This window comes from Neopsephotus bourkii, unplaced genomic scaffold (assembly GCF_033783945.1).
Source record: "Neopsephotus bourkii isolate Nb327-2 ecotype Australia unplaced genomic scaffold, CSIRO-AGI_Nbou_v1 NB_234, whole genome shotgun sequence".
Lineage (NCBI taxonomy): Eukaryota > Metazoa > Chordata > Aves > Psittaciformes > Psittacidae > Neopsephotus > Neopsephotus bourkii.
The window spans coordinates 12,021,762-12,047,650 of record NW_026900744.1 but is presented as its reverse complement, the minus strand read 5'-3'; the positions used below and the strand labels follow the sequence as shown (position 1 = coordinate 12,047,650).

The 25,889-nt window shown below is 36.6% G+C and overlaps 1 long non-coding RNA gene across 1 annotated transcript; it reads right to left on the bottom strand.

The window, feature by feature from the left end:
* Window positions 1–20,581: 20,581 nt before the first annotated feature.
* LOC133207654 (uncharacterized) lies at window positions 20,582–22,594 on the bottom strand. Its single transcript, XR_009724110.1, has 3 exons — window positions 22,502–22,594; window positions 21,040–21,127; window positions 20,582–20,684 (listed from the first exon to the last, which is right to left on the bottom strand). It is a non-coding gene; the product is annotated as an uncharacterized LOC133207654 (long non-coding RNA).
* Between the last annotated feature and the right edge of the window lie 3,295 nt (window positions 22,595–25,889).

The window sequence follows — 25,889 nt, the reverse complement described above, 5'->3', positions numbered from 1 at the left end:
CAGGATAGGTTATAGACTGCATATTTTCTGAATGATGCTAAATGCAAAAAGCAACAATTACATATTCTTTTAAACAGAGAAATTAATCTGTACACTTTGAAGGAAGAGTTTTAAGCAAACTGCAGTCAAAGACATAAGAGTAAAATCTCTTTTGCTGTTTTTCAAGTTAGGGGCTAAGAGCGCAGAAATGCACTGACTCTGGGTTCTGAATTGTGAATAAAGAAAAGTATTCCCATGTCATGAATAGTGCCTTTGTAAGCACATCTTTATTCAAGTATTGTAAGGCCTTAATGGATTTTCTACACACTGAATTGTTTTGTTATTTTGCAGTTAAAATTCAAAATGTTCTGCAGAATGGTAGTATGGTAATCGAGTGCTACAATGTCACTTCTATCCATAACTGAAGTAATGAAGACTCTAGCTGTATATTGATGCTAAATACCATTGTTAGGAAGCCCAATTATATTTTTTTCCACGCTTAGCTTGGATAAGTGCAGCGGGTCACTCATTCTGAATAACAAATCAGCTTCTCAACCTTTCCCAGAAATAATTTATTATTAAAAAAATCCATTGTTGATTATCAATTTCCAAAAGGTGGTTGCAAGGTTTATAAAAGGAAACTTTTCTTCTCCAGGGCCTTTCGAAATTCAGTACCTATCTATTTAACAGCCAAGAAGCTAAGATGTGCATTACCCTTACAAAAAGAAAATTCTCATGCAAAAAGTTAACAATGCAAGGTATAATTAAAATTTCTCTATATGGGTTAAAATCTGTGGGGTTTCACTTTGTTGTGCAATAAGCTAACAAAGGAGAATGTATCTTAAAATGCCTACTGAAATTTGTTAAACGGGGTATGGCAATGTTCTTGCAAGAGTAATAATATCAACCCCCCCATTTAGTATCAAAGAAGTCTGCCAATTCAGGGTACTATAAATGAGATCCTGGAAACACTGGCTGACAAAGAATCTGGTCCTAATCCAGAAAATAATGAAAGAATGAGGAATCAGAGAGGGAAGGGAGAGAAATATCTAGTGCAAAGGTGATAATTGAAAGACTTCATCAAAAGAATGAAGTTGTGTCACCAGTTTGCTTGCTGCTACATCCAGGGCACTTGTAATCAGGAAGAGAGCTTGGTAAATTGTTCATAATGAGTGCAAGTTTCATTTGAGAAATATGAGATCTTTTTTCATGAAGTCAGAGAATCATTTATTTGAAATGTTCAGCTACAAAACTGTAATAACTCACAAGCAGCTCAATGGAAGTGCTTCTACTACATCAGACACTTTAAGGGTACAGAATACATTTTATGATGTATTTGCATAGGTCATTGGGTTGTTGCTCTTGATTACAGCCTCTAAGAAAAACTGCTAAACAGAGGAATGAAGAACAGCATAAATTACATCTATCTATGCAATAAGCACAGTAGTTCTAGTGGACTGTGGCATAACTAATAGTGAAATATTTTCATGTTCTCATATTTTCCCTTGTCATTTCTCTACCTGTTAGGTTTCAATTTATTTAGGGTCTGAACCTTTTACTGTTCCCATGCCAGATCTTGGTTAGTTTCTAGTCAGTGCTGCACTTAAATCTAATTCATTTTGAACACTTTGAAAATGTGAGGATCAAGTACTGGGCATAGCACATCAAAGAACAAGGGAAGAGACCAAAATTTAATTGGAAACCTGGTGGGAGACCGAGGGAGCAAGGATTACTGCACCTAAAGCTGTTCTCCACAGCTTCTTCCTACAGCAGCTGCCTTAATGCCACATCCCATGCCATTCATGCTGGCTTTTCAGGAGCATAGGGAGGCTATCTGGAGCAGGGTCTGCTCCCCCAGACAAGCTTCATATCCCCAAAGTTGGTATTGACCTAGCAAGTATGATTATTTATGACTTCATGTGAATGTTTACAGTAGAAGGGGGAAATATTTTGAGCAACACATGCAAAAATATTTGCATAAATGTTAAGACTCAGGTAGTTACCATTAACAGTGGTATAATTTCAAAAAGTGCCTGCTCTTTATCTTTATCTCAGAATAGCATCCCAAAATAATAGATTATATATAAAGTCAAGGGTGCTGGGTTTATTGATGCACCAGCTGCTCTCCCAGGTGGAATTTTTTACAAACAGACAATAATCTGGTCTGCAGTAAGAAGTTTACAGCATTTTTTTCTTGAACTAGGAGTGCTAGAATTGTATATAAACATATCTTCTGGTATTTCATTAAGGTTACTGACTTTGTGTCCAGGGGAATAATAAGATGCCAGAAAGCTGCAAGAAATGGAAATAGAAAGGATATATTGTTCTGGGACTGTTGTTTATAACACTACAATATTTTTAATTTTATAGTGCTATCATTGGCTTGAGAATAGTGAGCTAAAGCTAAGTTGCCAATACTTAGTCTCAGGGAGATTTTCAATGTACTTTCTTAAACGTTTATCTAACAGTTTATAGCAAAATAATATGAAGTAGAAATTAGTACTGACAAGTTTTAGATTCCTAGCATAAGTGACTCAGTTAAGAAGCATGTTAAAATACAAGTTTTCTTCCTGTTCTGGTTTACACAGAAACATAGACTGGATTGGGTTGGAAGGGACCTTACAGCTCAACTAGTTCCAACCCCCTGCCACAGGCAGGGACATCTTCCACTAAACCAGGTTGCTCCAAGCCCCATCCAACCTGGCCTTGAACACTGCCAGGGAGGGGGAAGCCAGGGCTTCTCTGGGCAACCTGTTCCAGCGCCTCACCACCCTCATAGTAAGGATTTTTTTTCCTAATATCTAATCTAACTCTCCCCTCTTTCAGTTCAGTGATTCCCCCTTGTCCTGCCACAGCATGCCTTTGTCACAGGTCCCTCTCCAGATTCCTTTTCAGCCCTTTTAGGTACTGGAAGATGTTCTAAGGTAACAAATTCAACTCTCTCAGCCTGTCTTAATAGGAGAGCTGCTCCAACTCTAGGAGCTTCTTCTATGGGGAAACCTGTCTTTCTCCTGTTACTATGGGAACACAGAGTACCTGAATATTTAAAATTGGGAATAATTTTCATTTTTTTCATTAATTATTTAAAATCTGTAGAGCTTTAGTCTTATCTTCTTGCTGTGTATTTAAATGGGAACTTCTATGTTTTTTGAGGAGAATGTTATAGTAGCTGTTTTAAGTTCATTTCATCAGACATTTGCTCAGGAATGACCCATTCTACAGCAGTGATAAGGAAAAACTGATTATTTTAGTCCACAGTAATTGTCAAGAACTCTGACAGTGAACTGCACTAGTTGGTAAGAACTAGTGAGATTATAAAAATACCTACCACAGTGCATCCTTCAGCCAAATCTTAATCTTCAAAGTAATCACTCTTTCATGAATCTTCCAGTGATTAAGACATCTGCAGGACAGTTGTCTGCTGAACAAAAGCACTGTGTAATCTTTGTGTAAGACTGAAGAACTCATCTCCAAATCTGTTAGTCTTAGCACTCAGTATATTTTTTGTTGTTTTGTTAATACTGTGTACCTCATTTTGAGATAGTACGATGAAGAAGCAACAAAAATGTTTCAAATATCTTCTAGGGAAACCATGTACGATAAAGTCTATGCAAGCCAGGTTTTCTCTTCTTCAGTTATATAATCATCTTAAGGCAAATGTCATGTTGTTAAGGTGTTCTTAAGAGTTGTGTTTGTTACAGTTGAGTATATGAAAACTGCATGTGATCAGTTACAAGGAAACCCATTAACTGTTAGAAAATCCCTTCTTATGTTTTTCAAGTAGGATATTCTTGCCATCAAAACTACTCTAACTTTCAAACAGAAATATTATTTTTGACTGGATAAAGGTAAGCAGCACAATGGAAACATTAAAGGAAACTCCAGAAATCCTCTTCTGTATTTTTACAGCATCCACTAAAAATTATTCCTTTCCTAGTATGAGGCTGTTGGACTTCACCATAGTTGAAATATTTAATGATAATAATGACAACAATAACACTTGTAGCAACTGATGTAGGCAATACATTGTTAGAACAATAGGAAACATCAAATAGGAAAATAGTATTGTGATTGGTATTAGTATTATGAAAAATAGATAATTTCATAAACTACTAAAATATAGTGTATTTAGCAGAAATTAACTGAAATTTCAATTTTACTTGTTAAATGCTTCAGAATGACAAAGACCTTGAAGATGAAAAAAGCCATTAGGCTGAGGATGAAAAGCAAACTTGTCATGGAGAAATGTTTTGTTCTGACGACTGCACTATTCAGAGAGTTTTTTCTCTTTCCTCCAATTAATGCAAGAAACAGACTGCAGCATCGAAAGGCCACTTTCAGGACCTGAGAGCACTAATAGACCTTAACAGCTCTGATAAGCCCCACCTATTTCCCTCCAAACACCCATGGGCCCAAGACCCCATGTGTGGGCTGTCCAGCAGTCTTGTTACATCCAGCCCTGCCACTTCCCTGCCCTGCCCAGCCATGGCCCTGCTGAGCCATGCTGATGTCTCACCACTGCCCTGGCCAGCTGTCCTGGGGCTGTGTCTGACCATATCAGTCCTCACTGGGTTGGATTTTGCTCTCCACATACAGGCAGACATCTGAGCCTGCCCTCAACTTGTCCCCATGCATAACAGCCAACAGGATCTGGGCATAAAGACCCATTTATTTTGAAAGTTGACAGGCATGTTCCATATTTGGAAACAGCAACCAAATGCTTAATTTGCAGCTATTCCCATGGCCTATCTGGACAACAGTCTGTTTGTCCATCTGTGCACTCCTCTGAGCAGCTGTGAGCATGCAACACACAAACCCTTCAAAAGTTACAGATTTTAGTCTCAGAACCCAATTAAACTATGTGCAATGAGTTTGATATCAAAGGCCATCACTTTTTTATGTAGACAGCTTTTCCTCTGTGTTGCTCTGATTGCTCTTTCCAAATGTCTTAGTTGTTTGTTTTGTATCTTTTAAGTAGTTATGACCTTGTAAGTAGTTATGCAAATTCTCTCACTAATGATATAAGATACTTTTTTTTATTATTGCACACAAATTCCAGTATGTGTCTCAGCGGTATTTAACTCAGAAATTCTACTGACACTACTGCTATGTGTCAGTGAATGCTGTTAAAATGAGTACACCTCTAATCATTCACCGGGACAATTGCTCTGCTCTCATATATAAAGACAGCACCTGCTCAAGATAAGAAATTAGATTTTTTTTTTTTAGGTATGTGTTTACAGAAAGAGTGGGGGAATGAAAGGTCACAAACTCTTACATAATATGTTATCTGCAGTATGCCTCAGCTTAGTTAAAACAAATGGTTTGACTGAGAATTCCACTATTCATAGTAATTAAGCCTTCAAATTTAGCATAATGGTTTGCATTCCCAATTTATATTGAAGTAAATAAGAAAAACTTATCTGGGTATTTCTAAATTACATTTGCAATAATCAACAAACATCAGTTGATAGTTTCAGTACCATAATGTGGAGCTTTTTGACATTTCCAGTTTGGTCAGTTTATGCGTAAGCATCACGTGGGATTCATTTCACTAGAAGTTAGTATGTTACTTGCTTTTCAAATTTAAAACACGTAAAAGCAAAACCAAAAGTCCTATTGCACATCACATTCGGAAGTGATAGACATTACCAGCCAATTAAACCAACTGACTTATACAGACATAAGTCTTTTTAATCTATAATATGCCTGCAAGTAGTGCTGAGCCCCACAAAAAATAATTCTTGTTTTTATGAGGTCTGTGCTTTGTGATTTATCCTTTATTTTCAAATGCAGAATCATCACAAGAAGTATCAGTGGACTCTCTTACAGACATTTGCCCTGCTTCTTCAGTGATACTTTTCACTAATGAGTTCAGAATGAACTTCCTTTACAGGGGACAACATAATAAAATAATATCATTTAGTATTATGAACAATTATTTCTGCAGTAAGAAAAAAAAAAAAAGAATTATCAGAATGGTGCTAAAAACATTTAATTTTTAGGGAGGAAAATAACCCGAAAAGCCAACAAAATAAACTCCCTGAACTTACAAGCCAGGGAAGAATTAAAATATCAAAATATCAAAAGACTGCAATACTCCACTTCTTCTTCATAAACTAAAAAGAGAACGATTGCTCAGCAATATTGGCACCCCCTCGTTCTTGTCTATATTGTTGTCACAGGAACAAGTACAGAAGCAAAGACACTGATAATGGCAATGTTCATGTGAGAAGTGAACATATGCCGGGGCAATAGATGGCATATATAAGATTTCTTTACCTCCTTTTGTATTTTATATAAGAGAATGAAGTAATCAATTTTTCCCATTTATATTACACTAACATAATGGTATTCTATTACTCCCCAAAATTATCAGCGGTCTATGGTTTTTCAGCTGCTGCCGTACACTGCTTTGTTGTGAAAAAGGCAAGGATTAACTGATCAAACCTGCTAAGCTATTCCAATTTTCATAGTCTTTTGCATAGTTTGTGAGACTAACACTTCATGAGAAAAGGAGTTGTATGGATGATGGGCAGAGAAGCAGCATCAAAGATGCAAATGCCTGAGTTTCCCTAATAACCTTTTCTACTTTTTTCATGTGTGATGACTTTTCAGGATTCCTTAACTTCTCTATGGAGGAAGAACTGACAGGATACAAGTTCGCTTAACACAGAAGTTATCATCTTGTGATTTCTTTGATGAGCATAACTAAGTTTTAGGTCACCTTAACCTGCTTACATGACTAAATCATATAGACAGTTTGGTTCACTTGGCCAGAATGCGTGACTTAGCAAGGTTTAAAAACAAACCAAAAGAGACCAACACCTGCCTCACTATAACCACCTTTCTGGTAGCTGTAGACAGCAATAAGGTCTCCCCTCAGTCCCCTTTTCTCCAGAGGAGAACTAAACAATCCCAGTTACCTCAGCAGTTCCTCATAAGATTTGTTCTCTACAAGTCTTGACCAGCTTTGTAATTCTTTGGACAATCTCCAGCACCTGAATGTCTTTTCTGTAGTAAGGGGCTCAACACTGAATGCAGTTTTCAAGGTGTGGCCTCACCAGTGCCGAGTACAGGGGGCAATCACTGCCATAGCGCTGCTGGCCACACTATTTCTGACACAAGCCAGAATGCTGTTTTTGGCCACCTGAGAACACTGCTAGCTCATATTCAGCCACTGTTGAACAATCACCCGGCTGTCATTCAAAACATACATAACAGCATTGAGACCAGATCTTAAAGTAACATAATTATGAACCAGTAAACATCTCTGGTGCTAGTTCCTGAAGTAAAATAAACATCAATGTACCAGTCCTAGGACTTTTTTTGATTTCTAGCCCTGATCAGAAAACTCATTTCAAGGACAGATCTTGACTAGATAGATTTTCAGAGCAACCATGGTTGAAAATATTTTTAGTTACTGCACTTTCTGGTTAAATTTTTATTTGCAGTGACTTCTCCTTTGATATATCTTTTCCCTACTTGTAATTTTTTTTTGGTGCTTTATTGGTGTGAATCTTTGCTTTATTGCTGCTGTCAAGGACCATTATTTTTTCCTGCATAAGGGCTGATCCTTCTTTTCTTTTAAATAATCTTCCTTCAGAAAAAATTATCTTAACAGGATTTTAAAACCCTCAGCAAAACCAACACTCACCAGCTACCAGGATGATGACTTTTCTGCCTAACCGTTTCTGAACAATATTTCTGCATGTTCCTGGCTCAAAAAATCGCCAGCAAGCTTTAAGCACTATGTTTTTGTTTTGTTTTGTTTTGTTTTGTTTTGTTTTGTTTTTGTTTTTGATAGACTTAAGTCTGCCCAAGCTTTAAAAAAACAGGGTGAGATTTTTAAAAGTCTTATAAAGGGCCTTATCAGTTCAAAGTGGGAAATAGTTTGCTATTGCTACCATTTGTGCACTTCTGATCTTATGATTTCTTTTTTTTTTTTATGAGTAGGAGAAAAACCACCATCCACATACATGTCTAGTCTCTGTAGAAAGAGGTTTAGTAAAGAAGACAAAAATCCTTAGAGATTCCTTCCTCCCTACAGTAAATATGCAGTTGGGACAGAGGAAAATTCTTTATTTCTGTTTTATACATAGAGAACTGAAGAAGGATCTCATGATGATCTTTATAAGGTCCCTTCAAACCCAAACCACTCTATGATTCTATGAACGGACTAAGGGATTTGAGTCACGTAGATTATGAATACGACTGCAGGAATTGTGGAAAGTGAAATCTAAGAATATTCCCGGTTTTGGTTGGTTGGTTGGTTTTTGTATTTTGATATTTTGGTTTTGGTTTGTTGTTTGGTTTGGGGTTTTTTTTTTTTTTCTGTTAAAAGGAAATCCTATCATATTTTCATATGTATTTGTTATTTTATATAGTCTAAATATTTTAGGATATGGGTGATTTAAAACTTCCACATTACCTTGCACATCACGGCTCAGGTCTAGCACCATTTTCAAGAAGCATGTTTCTCGATAGCATAGAATAAATCATAAATAACTAAAATGCAATAAAAATTCAATAGATAGCCTAAATAAAGTAATAAATTGCTTTAAAGCCAGATTCTACAAACCTTCCTGTTGGGTTGAATCTTTAGTTTTCAACCCAAGGGTTATTGCTTAAGGAGCTGTGGAATCCCTCTGCTGATGATTGGTATTCAGCAGTCATTTAAGAAGATAAACTACGTCATAAATTTTTCAAGGAAACAATGCAAACATGTAATTTATGATCATTGACTTTTGCTGAATGCTGATCCTTTAGATCTGTATTAGTCATTTCAATTGCACAGTCATTTTTCAGTTTTTCATGGCTGGCTGAAAGGTTAGAATCACAGTGGAAACATCACATTGAAATAACATATGTCAGAAATACTGCACTAGGAATTCCTCTTAAAAGGAGTCTAATAAAGTCAGAGACTTTCTTAGTTCTAGTATCTTAGTTTATATGTGTTTTGCTGAATGAAAATTTCATTGAATTTTGTTTACAGTGAGAGATCAATATTTGCCTGGTACTGCATTAGAAGATGCAGTTGTCCATACATATTAAGTAAAATGCTATTACTGTTGAACAGTGCTCCAGGGGAGCAAATATTCCATAATTTTTTCTGTAAAAGAAATTGATTTAAAGTTTGTTCAGTACAGATTTGTTAAAGAACCTGCTTTTGTAAAAGAACTAACTGGTACTACAATGAGAAAAACAGAAAGAGAAATAAGTACTATAAAGCCATGTAACTTCAAGTTCCTCTTTTGCAGAAGAAGTAAGGAATGGATCTCAGTTGCTAAACTTCAAAAGCTTCTTGGCATTTTAGATATCTTTCTTTGTGGAGAATTTGAAATAAAAGATGGTATAATCTTTTTAGTATAATTTTTTTAAATTGTAACAGAAACCAAAACCCATTATTTCTATAAGAAATAATCTTTACCCAGTGTTGACTAAAACACTTAGGCCTTGCTTGAGCAGGTCCATGCCCCTCTTGTGTTGGGGGCCACAGAGCTGAATGCAGGACTGCAGGGGTGAGTCTCACAGGATGCCCTCCCTCGACCTGTTGGCCATGCTGGCCTACAAGTGCACACTGCCAGGTCATGTTGAGTTTCTCAGCAACGAACACTCCCAAGTCCTTCTCAGAGCTGCTTTCCATCCAGTCTCTGACCAGCCTCTTATTTGTGCTTAGGATTGACCCAGGTGTAGGACCTTGACTTGGCCTTGTTGAACTTCATGAGGTTTGCACTGTCCCACCTCTTCATCCTGTTCAGGTCCCTCTGGATAACATCCGTGCCCTGTAGTGCGTAGACCACAACACACAGCTTGGTGTTGCTTGCTGAGGGTGCACTTGATCCCACTGTCCATATGGCTCACAAAGGTGCTGAAAAATGTCAGTCCCAGTACAGACTCCTGAGAAATTCTATTTGTCACTGGTTTCCTCTTAGACATTGTATTATTGACCATAACTCTTTGAGTGTGACTGTGTGGCCAATTCTTTATCCACTGAGTGTTCTATCTGTTAAATACATGCCTGTCCCATGTTAAAGTTAGACTTTACTTTTATAAATTTGGAAGACTCTAACCAAATGATGCAGTTTCCTTAAATTTACTTTTCCAGAGTAATTTTTTTGTTTATCTTGAATATTAGCTTGAATATTTTAATAATCTATGTTTTTAATAATCTATGTTCATATTTCCTGGATTGATTGCTGACCAATTTGGTGGCCTTTTATGATGGACATCTACAGAACTGATGGACAGCGGTAGAGCAGTTGATGTCATCTACCTGGATTTGTGTAAAACGTTTGACACTGTCCCACACGACATTCTTATCTCTAAATTGGAGAGACATCAATTTGATGAATGAACCATTCGGTGGATAAAGAACTGGCTGGAGGGCCACACACAAGGAATTGTGGTCAATGGCTCAATGTCCGGCTGGAGACCAGTAATGAGTGGTGTCCCTCAGGGGTCAGTGTGGGGACCGGTCTTGTTTAACATCTTCATTGCTGACATGGACAGTGGGATTAAGTGAGCCCTCAGCAAGTTTGCTGATGACACCAAGCTGTGTGGTTCGGTTGATACACTGGAAGGAAGGAATGCCATCCAGAGGGACTTTGACATGGTTCTGAGGTGGGCTGATGCCAACCCCATGAAGGTTACCCATGCCAAGTGCAAGGTCCTACACCTGGTTTGGATCAATACCAGGCACAGCTACAGGCTGGGCAGAGAAGTGATTCAGAGCAGCCCTGTGGAGAAGGACTTGGGGGTGCTAGTAGATGAGAAAATGAACATGAGCCATCTTCAGTGTGCGCTTGTGTCCTGGGTTTAGCAGTGGCAGTCATTTTTCTCTTTCTTGGTAGTTGGTGCAGTGCTGTGTTTTGACTTTCGGGCTGGGAACAGAGCTGGTTAAAAAGATGTTTTGGTTTGGCCAAGGACTTTGTGAGCCTCATGCTCTGCTAGGGAGGAAGGGAAGCCGGGAGGAAGCAGAGACAGGACACCTGACCCAAACTGACCAAAGAGGTATTCCATACTACAGCACGTCATGCCCAGGAGGTAACTGAGAGGGACCCGGAAGGGCTAGGTGGACTGCAGGGTTGGAGGAGGTATCGGTCGGTGCTTGGTCGGGCTGGGGGGAGCAAGTTATCGGTTGCCAGGTGATGGGGTGTTGTATTCTCTTCCCTTGTTATTTCCTTTACCATTACTATTATTGGTGGTAGCAGCAGTGATTTGTGTTATACCTTAGTTACTAAACTGTTCTTATCTCAACCCGTGGGAGTTGCATTTTTTTTCCTGATTCTCCTCTCCGTCCCTCCGAGAATAGGGGAGAGCAAGAAGGGGGGGGGAGGGGGGGGGAGTGAGTGGACAAGCTGTCTGGCATTGGTTAAACCACGACAGTTCGCAGCCCAGAAAGCAACCATATCCTGGGCTGCATCAAAAGAAGGAGTGTGACCAGCAGGTCGAAGTAGGTGATCCTGCCCCTTTATTCTGCTCTTGTGAGACCTCACTTGGAGTATTGTGTGCAGTTCTGGTGTCCTCAACATAAAAAAAGACATGGAACTGTTGGAACAAGTGCAGAGGAGGGCCATGAGGATGATGAGGGGACTGAAGCACCTCCCATATGAAGATAGGCTGAGAAAGTTTGGTCCTTTGAGCCTGGAGAAGAGAAAGCTACATGGAGACCTCATAACAGCCTTCCAGTATCTGAAGGGGGTCCCTAAGGATGCTGGGGAGAGACTCTTCATTAGGGACTGCAGTGACAGTACAAGGGGTAACAGATTAAAACTTAAACAGGGGAAGTTTAGATTGGATATAAGGAGGAAATTCTTTCCTGTTAGGGTGGTGAGGGAGTGGAATAGGTTGCCCAGGGAGGTTTTGAATGCTCCATCCCTGGCAGTGTTCAAGGCCAGGTTGGATGATGCGTTGGGTGATATAGTTTAGATCAAGGTGTCCCTGCCTGTGGCAGGGGGCTTGGAACTAGATGATCTTAAGGTCCTTTCCAACCCTAAGTATTCTATGATTCTATGATTCTATGAATAAGCAAGTTAAAAATAAAATAACTGAAAATACCTCTACGAAGATTAATAGGGGTGGTCTTAAGAATACTGACTAGAGTTCTTTCACAGAGGATTCCACACTAACTAAAATAAATATCGAGAACCTTGGTAAATACAAATTTGAGTTTTGATCCTGAGTTTTGCTCCTGAAAAATCCTATACATGCTTTAAGCTCCAGAAAGTATTTTTTTTCACTATTTATTCATGTTGTGTTCTCATTTCTCTGGTTTTATTTTAATTTATATACCATACTAAAATATCATTAAATGGAATTGATGTATTTTGAAAAAAAAACTGAAGTACTCATGATTTTATCCTGCATTTATATTATGGGTATTTCACCCTGCAAATCTGATATTCAAGGAAAACGCAAGTATATGGTATGTATCTGATCGCTCATGTCTTTAAATTCTCAGCCTTTACAGTGAGCTCTGGTTATTAAATGTACATTTCATATTACTTTGAAAAATCACTACCCCGAGTGAGCCATTTATACTAGTGAATGGAATTCTAATTTATTTGGTTTTCAGAAAGACTATTTTGGTTTCTTTAGAAAGAGAAGAATACGACAAAATATTTGAAGCATTGACTGAGGCAGAAAACCTAACCTTGGAGGCAGGCGACTGTCTCAGGCTAAAGCAAAGTATTTTGCATTATTTTTTACTTGTTTTAGAGAGGGTATTTTTTTAAGCTATAAGCTGAGAAAACATTTCATTTCTTCTTTATTGTTAATTTCTCCATTTCTAAATGTAATGAGATTCTCTGCATATATTGTTGGGGAATTTGTATTGTACCCCTTTGAGGTGAATTAAGCACATATTTGTGTTTAAATATAAATAATAATAATAAAAAAAACACAACAGAAAAAAAAAAAAAAAACAACAATGTATCCAACAGAGTACTACTGCCATAAGTGGCTCAAGAAGGAGACTGCAAAGATGCATCATGAGCCAATAGCTTATATACACTTGCATGAGCACCAGGAGTGTGAGTATGGGGCATCTCAGCCGTTCCTTGAGTCTACCCCCTAGCCTAGCTCTGCTGCTCAGAGGTGACTCATGAACACACATATTACAGGACGGCTAGAAGACGAAATCTAGGCTGTTTCTTATACCTAAGGGAAACATCAGTCCTTTACAGTCTCTGGAATCCCTAATTCCAGCCGGTTTAGCTCCTTCTGCAGTTGAGTTTTCTTGTCTTGCCTGCTAGATCATTCCTTGGTCATAAACTACCACTGTCAAGTGGTCACAATTTGAATGTCTTCTTCAACATAATGGTCCAAAAAAAAAAAAAAAAAGAATAAAAAATAACACCCCCCTTTATATTTCTTACAAAAATACCATTTTCTTTGGCAATTAAACATTTTGTCAGCTCCTTCCTTTCTCTATATGACTTTACATTGATTCAATTGATAAATAACTATATATTATAAATTCTTAATTATTTAATTTTGTAAATATTTGCACCTGTTTTTCAACTGAAAATTTCAATTTCAGTTTGCACATATTTTTCAATTTTTCAATCAATTCAATTTTCAATTTGCACATATTTTTCAGTTCACAGCAAGCTTCTGTTACCTACTATGCAGCATCCATTATTCTTTCCATATCCTTCTCAGCCTTCTAAAACAGGAAAATCAGGGTAAGGTTTCCATAAAATGATGTGTTCTGTCTTTATATATTTTCCTTTCAGTTCCTCATATATTATACATTAATTACAAAGGGAAAGAAAACTTCCTCAAACTATTTGCAACTCTTCCATCATAAAATCCTATGATTGAAAAGCAAATTAAAAAAAAACACAACAAAACAATACAAAACACTCCTAATAATATAGCAATCATGTAGCAATACAAATCCCAATGAAACCTTGAAGAATGGAAGCCCAAGAGGAGAGTCAAGATGAAATGATGGACACAAGCAAATGAGTAAAAAAATACTCTGATTTTGTCTTTTCAGCACACACACCTTGAAATATAATAAGCAAAACCTACCTAAAGAGCTAATAAAAAAAAACCCACCCAACAACAAAAAAACATGTTGAATTCAAGGTCCATTTATTTTGTCCAGCTTGTGACCCAATCCCACTTAGTCAATGAAATTACTCCTGTTGACTTCAAAGTATTTTCTATGCCCAGAGCATAATGCCTGTAAATCTTGTTAACATAGAAGTGTATGATTTAATAAAGTTGAAAGGTTCTCTCTTTATCAAGAAACCTAAAAGTTACAAATGCATTTTTGTATACTTTATGATATGTCTAAACCAAAACATAGAGTAGCAGCTCTGCAAGGTAGTGCCCTAAGCTATGTTGAAATCTGTCATATAAAACTCCCCAGGTACTGTAGATCACTTATGCATAGGAATGACAGACACTTCTCAGAATGGCATTTTCCACAGATTCTTGCTGCTAAGTAAATTATTTCAGATCAGATGAAAGATCTTGCTAAAATATATCTTTTTTTTAATGAAACTACCATGGTTACGTAGCTATGCATATGTTGTGGTTTAAAATAGAGGGTTTTTTTTTTTGTATTCTATAACTTGATGGTTTATTTACAGTATGTAATTAATGGTGCATACTATGACTTAATGGTCTAATAGGATATCCTGAGTCAAAATATATGTTTTTTAAACAACAAAAAGTTGCTGCTGCACTAACAGGAACATCTTTTTGTATCAAGGTTTATCTGAAATACATAATATGTTCAGTATATCACAGTCTAAATCATCCATTCCAACACTGTTATTAAATTACTCTGATGTGTCATTTTTAGTATCTTGTTACTTGCTGAACAATCAAGAAAAAGAATAAAATGTATATACAAGTTTGCAATATATTTCAAAACATTTTTCTTAACTTATTGCTTAAACTGGTTGAAAAGGAAACATCAACTGTTGTAATGTTTTCCTGCAATGACAACTTTTGGAAATTTGTTGCTGCACAGAAAACTGTATTTTTCCATGTCTCTTCTGTGGAAAAGTCCTTTATTAGATCTCATATTTTCATCGTATTCTTCTCAGAAGAAGAGAAAGATTTTTAGAAAATATATATTCTCTTTCAAGGGTAAGTTTCTATTAGCATTAATATCTAATTTCTGCAATAAACTGGGAATTTCTGTTCACTAGTAACTAGGGAAGATCCTGAACAGAGCTGGTAACCAGTAACTTTCAGGAAAGTCACTATTTTAATTTGACATCTACTTTGCCTGAAGATGATAGTGTGTTTAAATGGAAATAATTCAGGAAGAAATTGATCTGTGTTCTGTTACTAACTCATCTCCAATAGCTGAACTATTTCAGTAGTATAATATCGGAAATTGAGAACTTCTACTCTATTTTTTCACCTGAACTGTTAATAAAAACATTTAGTATGCATATTTATACAGAGAATTTACAAGAATGATACTCTTTGATCAAATAATTTGTATGAAAAGAAATTTCTGGCAAAAAAATCCTCTCTCTTTGCTGAGGGAGGAATCAGGTAAATGGGATAGCAGGAAACTTACCTTTGTGCTGATAATGCTCTTGCAAACCTGTTTTCTCTAGTTGATATGGGTAATAATCCTAAATTGTGATTTGTTCAGTCAGAACAAATGAAGGAATCTCTGTTGTGACAGTGCTGTGTTGCTCAAGAGTAAAATCATCACACACTGTTAAAGCCCTCCTTCGGGAGAAAATACATTGTAAAATAGTATCAGAGAAATTGAACTTAGAAAGTAGACAAGAATATTCTGGTGCTTGCTGGTTTTTTCCCCTATATATTTTTGCCTTCTTACATCTAATGATACATATTTCACCACTAGTACAAGCCTAAAAGATGTCAGTCTTAGACATCCAGAAAAATTGAAATTCTCCTGAAATTAAAGAAGAAAAACAATTTATAAATGTGATAGCTTTTTTCCCCCTCTCCTATTAGATGTCTTTTATAGTGTATTAGATGGATAACTGAATAGCTAAAGAAAAAAAATGAGCTTTTCTCAGTTAGTTGTCATTTATACAGCACTTGGCTTAACTGACTGCGAACACAGGATAACTGAAACTATTCTTCATGTAAATTGTCCATAAATAATTTTTTTAAATGTTAAGGATACGAGCATATTCTCTAAAAGAGTGTGTGCTTCCAGCCTTAATAAATATGTCTGTTGACTACTACAAGGAAACCAGCACCTCCATTCAGTTTAATCTTTATTTAATTTTTAAACTTTTATCCAATAAATATAAAGTTAGAACAGTCAAATATACACATCAGTTCTCTGTAAATAAGAATTATCAACCACCTTTCAAGTTTTTAAATAAACATGTAGTTGCATTCTGTGCAACATTTCAAAGCACTGACTTGCCATTTATGCCCAATCACTGTTTTTCAGCTGGAGTCTCCTTGATTTCTCAGTGTGTCAATGTATTATAGCATTAGTCTAGTAAAAAAAAATAATGGCTAAAACTCAGTCTTTTGTATGAATTCCTCTGTTGCTGATAGGAACTCCTCATTATCTTATTCTGTATGTTCTTAAGAAGCTATGACTCAGATATTTCTTCCTTCTGCAAACCTGTGCAACTGTTATGGTTCTGGCTATACTTGTACCAGGAATAAGGAAAAATAAGATTTTAAAGATTTTACTGTTTGCACCATGGTAATGGCTATTGACTGCATTTCCAATGCCATAGTACTCTATCCTCATTTTAGTTTGAGCAATGATTTTGAGAGTGGATTCCTATTTTTTTGTAGGAGCTGAGCCTTTATACTGCTTTTAATTTGGAGTGTTCAGTGGCATTTGCTGTACTTAAAAACCCAGACACTTGAACCGTATCACCTCTTCCACAACTTAAACTAAAGAAAAGATTTAGTCTTCCCTTTCCCACATTGCCCCCTACCCTTTCCTGCTAATGGACACAACAATGCTGACCACAGGCATAATCAGTAATTCCTAGAGAAATTGTGCTAGGAACAGTCAGATAGAAAATGGGTTTAAAAGAAAGCATGAGGCTTAGCCTACAGTAGGTGCAAATCATTTACTACAGGGCTGTCAGTGGGGAAAAGGAGAACTTTTTTAACCATGATGTAAGGAAATCTTTCTTGGATCACTGGGATCAATAAATATAAGAAAACACTGTATTATATCTGCAGATATACTTTTGGTTTAGCTTTTGTGAGGTCTTTTAAATGTTCATCTAACTTTACTTTGGTATCAAACACTGAAGGTGCAAGCACAGTTTTTCACCAGGCACGTCAATCTTTCCTTGTGTTGTTAGGAGGCATTTCTTATGAACAATTTTTAATTAGAGGAAGTTCAGTAACTAATTTAGCCAGAGCTACCTCGGTTGTTTCAATGTCCTTAGAGGGACCATGAGATCATTAATATTCTGTAACTTTCTTCTGTGTATTTACTCTGGAAGGAAAACAACAGACTTCAAAGGGAAAGGAAATTATCTTCCTTCCCTGTTTTTTGTGAAGAAAGTACAAACATATGGCTTAAACTGCAATCTTTTCTTGCTACATTTTGATATTAAAAGCACATTCTTTTAGCTGTGTGAGAGCTGTGATGTCCTGTAATAAATTTTATGGGAGGGTTGTGGAGATTCAGTTGCTGAAGTTCTGTGAGAACATAATAGACTACCATCTGCCCACAGCTGCAGATAGTTAGCGCTGCTTCCTATGAGAAAATGGACTAAATGTTGTTCTAGCCAGCCCCATTTTCTGTGATTCTGTATGTTCTAGTCATTATATTGTACAGTGCACAAAAATGTACAAGCAAGGAGATAAATCTTTATGGACAACATACAAGGAGCCAAAAAAAAAAAAAAATTATCCCTTCATGCATTTCATTAGAATAATTGTATGCTCTGTTTGCAATTGTAGACCCAATGAAAGAAGTAATTCATGTTCTCTTGCTGATTTTGGATACCACTCACAAGAGATAAGTCTCAATATTTTTGGACGTATGGAGGGAGCATGTTACACTGGTTTTGGTTTAATGTAATATGAGGAACTGTGTATATTTAGAGCTTTTGGAAGATCAAATTGCATTTAAAGCTGTCAAACCACCAAATTCTCCTTTCTGACTATACGATTTTTGTATCCTTGGTACTTAAATGTCAATATTTTTTTTTCTGTCATGCATTTGCATGCGTATGATGAGATATGATGGGAGTTTTTGTTTCCACAAAAAGCAGACATCTTGGAAGTTTATTGGGTTTTGGAGGATTGAAATAACACAAATTCTTAAGTACTGTACTGTACTGCATTCATGCTTCTTAATGTTTTCTTGGTTTTCAATTAGGTCTGTTGAAACAGTTCATTCACTTGGGTTTTAGGGCACCTTTCCTAAGAAGACAGTTTGAGAGAGCTGGGGTTGTTCAACCTGGAGAAGAAAAGGTTTCATGGAGACCTTGGAGTACCATTCCAATGACTAAAGAATGCTGGAGAGTGACTTTTTTCAAGAGCAAGCAGTGACAGGGCAAGGAGGAATGCCTTTAAAGTGAAAAAGGGGAGAGTTAGATTAGCTATTAGGAAAAAACTGTTCCCTGTGAGGGTGGTGAGACACTGGCACAGGTTGCTCAGAGAAGCTGTGGCTGCCCCATCCCTGGCAGTGTTCAAGGCCAGGTCTAGTGGGTCTTGGAGCAACTTGCAGTGGAAGGTGTCCCTGCAGTGGGGTTGGAACTAGGTGAACTGTAAGGTCCCTTCCAACCCAAACCATTCTATAATTCCATGATAATATTTTTCTTTGGTTATTGTTAAAATCTGTTGGCCTTCCCTCATCAAATGGTGATAACATTGTTATTTCTGAGAGTTAGAGCTTATATGCTCTTCGGAAGGACATATCTATTGCTTTATAACTACAGTGGAACTATATCACAGCTGAGTTTTCTATGGGTGATTATGGCCAGATTCATTTCACAAACATGAAGAAATGTGACTGGCCTAATGCTGAGTCTGAAGCTCTTTTAGGACAGAGTTTAATTCAAACTTATGTTGTACATACAGTTGTCATTTTTTGAGGAAGACAAATTTTCTCCTTCATCATTGGATGCTGAGACTTAATGAGTTTCAGGCACCAATTTATTGCTTTCATTTCCAAATCTTCCGTGTGCTGTAGGTGTTTTTAATGAATTATTCATTAGATATTTCTATCAGTTGTATATACAAAAAGAGATCAAAAATCTGTGTCCTGTGAAGACACAGATGGGTAGTTGCTGACTATTTAACATGCTAGTAAGTTCTAAGTAGGCATAAGTAATAAAACTGATGCCTGCTTTCTGTTGTATTTTTTTTCCTACTGATCATTTGTGGTCTTAGAAAATTACTTACTTTTGACAAAGTCCCAGAGATTGTCAGGTAGAAAATATGATGGCCCAGAGTTGTTCCTCTAGAAGTACAGTCTTGAAAGGAAACCTTGGTATAGATTTCATCCTTAATAAAGTTTATTGTCCATGAAAATGCTTTACACAAAATAATCCTCTCAACAAATGTCTGTGTGTATTCTGCAAGCTCCCCCCAATCAGTCAGTAGCATGCTGGACTTTGGCATCTTTTTCATACAGCTTTATCAGAGAAACTAATTTTAAGTAAGAATATTCTGCCTAAGTGTTCTTACAACCTCAAATGTGCTTGCTGAATGCACTTTTCATATTATATAAAATACTTTTCCTGCTTTTTTTTTTTTTTTTTATATAAATAGCTGAGAAGGGAGTAATTTTGCCCTGTTTATACTGGTTTTAGGCCCCAAGCAATGAGATGCTGACAGACCTTAAGGGATGCCTGTACCACTTAAATTCTTTGTGACTTCTTTAGAAGTACAGAGGACCTCAAAGAATAAAGCTCTGAAAATTTTAGTAAATGAAAACTTTTTTAATATTAATGGACAATTTTCATTACGAATCAGTAAGAAATTACAGATAAATTCTAAAATTTCAGACCCAGTTTCCTCTCCTTTCTAGCAACTTTGCAATGAGTTGTGTTGAATTACTGAGCTCCAGCAGCCAATAGAACTAAATTACACAGTGGTAATTTAAGTATGAGGCTTACAGGCAGCATACATGCATATTTTGCTATGACAAGTTGCAAAAGGTGCTGTTCTGGAGCAGCGTGGCAGTATTTCTGCTTCTTAGCCATTCATTTGAACTCCTACAGCTGTTTTGTTACTAAACAATGAATGAAGTAATGAGTAGCCCTCCTGCCTGTTGGCCTAGTAGGAGAGCAGAGAGACTCAAATACATTTAACAGTACAGAAAAAAAGAGTTAATCAGATGCTTTCTTGGTTATTGGCAAGGGAGAGCTCCATATTGGCAAAACCAAAATCAAGTATCAGGCAAACAATCATTGCATTCCCTTGTTCGCAATGGAAGAAATTGTCAAGTAATAACAGCATTATCAGCAGTTCTGTTAGAAAGCTTCACCGTTATATAAAGCCAGATGACAATTGCTTGACTATTACAAAAGAGATCTTAGGAGAGAAAGGCAGCGGGTGCCTGTGCCCTGTGTTTGGAGAAGGAAGCACAAGTCTCTTATTCTCCCTGAGGCAACCAGGCTTTTGCAATCACTGTCTTGAACTTGGATGTGTCCAGTAGTTTTGAGCAACATTCACTCTCCATCTGACTTTGGTGCTAGAAGGCCACTACAAATATTCCAGACCTCAAAAGGAGCTCAGCTGGATAGGTCTTCCTGCAATATCACAAATCCACATGTTGCAAGGGCCAGTGATTATTTTTAGGCTGAATCAGCAGCTAATTTTTGTGCTTGTGCTGATAGTCCAGGGCAGGCACAATATTCCTCTTTGCTCTTCTACTTGGTTGCGAAACATAATAAAAAGGGATTGCACTTTTCTCTGCTTTTTCCCAGCAGGTTCATGGTGGCATTCCTCCTACCTAATTCCTCCTACAGGTCTATAATCCAAATTAGAGAAGCAGTATTTTTCTCATCGTATTTTAATAGTGCAAAACACGTCCATTACATATCTATCTGGTCTTCCTGGAAATGAAGCAGACATTTAATTCAGAAAGACTAATTGAAACATTACCTCTGGCACCATTACAGGTACTTCAGCCCTTTATTGATTTGAGTTTGTCATTGACACCTAGCTTTCCTTGCAGATAATGATGTAGAGCCTGGTGAGAGAATAAGATATTGCTGCTACAAGAACAAGAAGTTACTGAGGTGAATGCACATATGACACATACACTTTCTTAAATCTTCCCACATAAACGAGATCTGTCAGAGCTGTGATCATTCGACGAGGCTGGTCAGAAAGTTTGTCAGTAGAAAATTCCATTTCATTGAAACTAAATATCTCATGGCATGGAGCTGTGTCTATTTTGGCAGGCTTTCTCACTGAAAGTTTTATCAGGCCCTATACAACCCAGCTTTGAAAATTTCCAGGGATGGGGCATTCACTGGTCTAGTCCACTGGTTGAGGAGAAGATAAAATGAAAAACAAACCTCTCTGAGCAGAAAAGAGATACTTGCAAAATTACAGTTTGTTGAAAGCTTTTTAAGGTTTAACATTTTTTTCACAGTAGAATGAAAAAATAATTTAAAACTTTGCATAATTGCATTTCTGGTCCCTGTTAACCATCTCTGTTACACACGTAGCTGTTGAATACAATCTTCCTGCAATCTTTTGTTAATTCTTAGTTTTTAAATGTCAAAGTAAGGATTAGTACAGATGATTTTATGTCAAATATTCAGAAAGAAAAAAAAACTCAGGAAGAAGAGAGGAGGAGAAACAAGGTAGTTATCTAAAGGAAGAGAAGTAGAAAATCTGCATAAGACTGAGGTAGATACTGCACCTGAATTAAAGGCTAATGCAGTCTAATTTAAGATCTAACAGTGAAGACAGAGAAACGGAAAAGCTCCAGAGGTGTTTGGAAGTTAATGATGCAGCACTGTAGTAAAGCCCAAATTAAATTCTCAGCTCTCATTGCAAAACCACATTAACACTAAAGTACTAAACTCATGCTGCTTGGTGCATTACTATTCCTGAGTGTTTTTTCTTTTTTTTTTCACTGCCAAGTAATGACAAGATGTTGTTTTTTTTCCAGCTCCTACTGCTAACTGAAATTTTTCTTAGAATAAATGACAGAATTCTGAGTGACTGAAAATATGAAGTAACTGTAGAACCTTTGATGCAAGCAGTGAGGAAACTTGATTATAGAAAACTGTGTCAAATTATTTAACCCCCTGAAATCATGGAGATATATATATACAAAAAAAAAGAAAACAAAACCCCCCCAAAAAACCCAAGCAATCCCCATTTTCTCAAGTTCCTGCTTTTTGCAACATTCTCTTTAATTTTCAAGATTATTAGTTTTATGGAGTCCATTTAATTGCTGTAAATTTGTGCAGAAATGCTTCCTTTCCTTTGACTCATCTAATTTAGAGCTTCACTTAGGGTAGTTAGAAAAACCAAAGATTCATGAGTACTCATTTGTAAAAGCAGCTGATTTTATAATTTACCCCACAAAATCCAGATCAGAAAATACCTGAAGGGTAGGATCTGTGGTGTCCTCATGGGATGAGATGCTTTCAGCTAGTTCTTTCTCCCTTCATGAAAGAATTACACATGGAAAATTTCTAAAGTGGATTAAAACAAAACCTTATTGCACTTCAACTGATTTGAGTAACAATATTTATACCACCAATCTTTCAAGATATCCTAAAATACAGCAAGTTTACTGTTCTCTGTCAGGTATTTCATCACATGTTCTTTAGTAAAGTAGTGTCTTAAGGCAATATCACCAACTCAAATCAGAAGAGAGAAAAACAAACCTGTCTTTTACCTTCTACGGAACCAGATGTGAAATATAAAAATAAGTACAAAACATACTCAAGAAAACTTGAGAAAATGTACAATAATTGATTAGACTATTTGAGTAATTGTTTAAATTAATCACTCCTTAAAAGTTATTACATGAATACATTTCATATAATAACATCTTACTGCATAGATATCTCATATTTTCATTTTGTAATGGACAAAGTAAGGACAAATGTATCATAGACAGGGATGATACAATTTACTTAGTGCCATATTCACTGCTGCAGTGAAAAATCTCAGCTAAAACAATTGTGCTTCTACAGCCATTGAGTTTGTGCTATACCACATTGATAGGAGAATCATTTAAGTTACTTAAGTGAGTGGGCTACAGCCACACAGGTGTATAAACCCAATATTTCTGTCTTCCTCCCCCCTTTCAATAAAAAGTAAATTATGGCTAGACTACTATCACCAAAAAGATTTCATATATCATGTTTACAAGGACCCAGATCTCCCTGCGTTCTGAGTGGTCTGTGCCCAAACTGTTCCCTGCTCACTTTAACAGTTTGATAGAAGTTGCTGTCTACAGCCTCACCCTATACTTCTTGCCACTGAAAGAAATAGCTTTTAAAGTCTTCCAACAACCAGAACACCAGATAGAAAATTTCCTTTTTATATCCATTAGAATTAAAAGTACTAGTTGCTATCTTTCAGCTACTTAGTAATTTCAGGACTTGGAAATCCTGTTGACTGACAGCCAGAATCAAGTATTAAAAAAAGCTAGCAATGATTACCTTGTTTTCCCATCTTGATTATTTAGGCTATAAAACCTTTGCTTAATATATAATGCAAGTTTTATTTTCAGATTGAAAGATACTGACCTTCAACAGGCTCATTCTATTTTATGTGCTTGAGGGCCTTTTCACTTAGAGTTGAAATAAATACATTTTAACCAGTGGTTTTCTTTTCTTTTTGGATGCAGTCTGTATTATGAAACTGATACACTGATATGCGAAGCTAATTAAATCAGAAGTCTCATACAAGTATCCTTTCTCCAGACTGTTTCTGACAGTATGATTGGCCTATAACTCTGATACTCTGCATCATTATTTAGGAAGGATATGGATCTGCTTGAGGAAGTCCAGAGGAGGGCTATGAAGATGACCAGAGGGGAAGACCTCTCCTGTGCAGACAGGCTGAGAGAGTTGGGCTTATTCAGCCAAGGACACAAAAATGTTGGTTATCTTGAATGAAGAACTTACTATTCCTCAAAAAAAAGAGAAGTATCTTCTTAAGGACACAAGAACATTATAGCATGTAAAATTTCTTGAATGTAAAAATGTATTAGTTGTGAGCTTCCAAACTGAAAAAAAATACACTCTTCCCAAAAAGCAGTATCAGCAATACTTAGAATAAGAACAAAAAACCCCAAACATTTGATCCTCAGAATCAAGCTTGAAAATCACGAAACTTCATTGTAAATCTGAGTCGTTGGACTTGTTTGGTGTATTGGTTTTGATATTCTATACCAGCCACTGATATATGGGTTGTACTCAGAGCAAGGACAGTGAAAGATTTTAATCTACCACAGAAACAAGAGACGTTACATAACAGAAAATTTGATGGCTTTGGAAGCCTGGAAAACTTCAAATTTTTCTTTTGGCTTGAGCCTGGTATGGAACATGCCATCTGGAAGGCTATTCATGACTATATAAGCATTATATTAATGGTAATGGGGTTTGTGAAGACTCAATAACACCTTTCCAAGACCTGGTCTTTAAAACATAAATCAGGTATCATCAGACTTACAGTAAAATCCCTGAGTTGGCAAAACATCAGTACTTCCTAAATTAGTCAGTTCAGCCTGTCTGCTAGAGGGAGAATATACTTTTGATACATGCAAATGTAAAAAAAAAAAAAAAAAAAGGTCAAAAAAAAGGAGAAAGACAGAAAAATAGCTAATCTAAATAGTGATTTATTTTATTTGTATGATGTTCGGGAAAATGTTAATTCACTCTCTTATATAAACAGGAAGCAAAAAAAAAAACCCTCCTCAAGCCACAAATTGCCAAAGCATTCGTAGACCATTCCTGATCACTCCTGATAATAAGCTTTTTTCTGTGGAGTCCATTTCACCCACTGTGCAAAGTGCAGCTCCTTGCTCTCAGATTAATACATTTATTAAAACTTAATGAAACATTTGTAAACTTAATGAAGCACTCTGGAAATTAAAACAAAGGCAAGCCAATGTCCTTTTAAATGGAAACTGGGCCATCCTGCTAATACCACTGGAACATCTGAAATCGTGCTAAGCTTTTAATGTGCCCTTTGGGGTTAATACGGTAGATCAGAGTACCACTGAAAAACCTGTTACAGTAAATACTTTTTTTTTTTAAATTTGCATCTCTGAAAGCTTCAGTCAGATATGGGTATTTACACTGCACTCTGTATACTTAGTGATTTTCTAGACAAGTAAGAAGTATAACTGCAGTAAGGTATTACCAATGGTAGTAATGGATCACAGACTTTGGATTGAGTTTGCAAAGCCGTACCACTAAGCTTTATAAGGCTTTCTTTCTCTGAACTTTTCTTGACTTCCTGGCAGTAGCTTTATTTTACTCAGTTTAGCTGTTACAATTATTATTTTTTTTCATAGCAACTAGATGGCTACACTAATTTATTTTTCTCTTTCTTGTCGTTCTATAGTACAGAGTTTTTTATATAAATAGTACTATGATTTAATTATTTTGTGTAGCAGAACACAACTTGAACATGATGATGTAGCATGGAGGACTACAGACTATACAATGGCAGAAGTGTTGAGACATGCAGCATAGGCTGCAGCATAGATCAGACCAGCACAGGATGAGAGGTAGGGCATAGGCTTGGCACCAGACAGTTCAGAGTCAGTTAAAAAACAAAGGCCTGGAGTTGTACAGAATTAGTTTAGAGGTAAAAGGGAGAACAAATCCGAAATATCTAACCTATACAAAATGCAACACATGCAGTGAAATCACATACTGTAGCAACTTTTACACCAGTGAGCAAGGTGTATAAGCTTGCTAGAAAACATGAAAATATGAAGGATGTCCCTGGGAACTGGGAATGGAAAA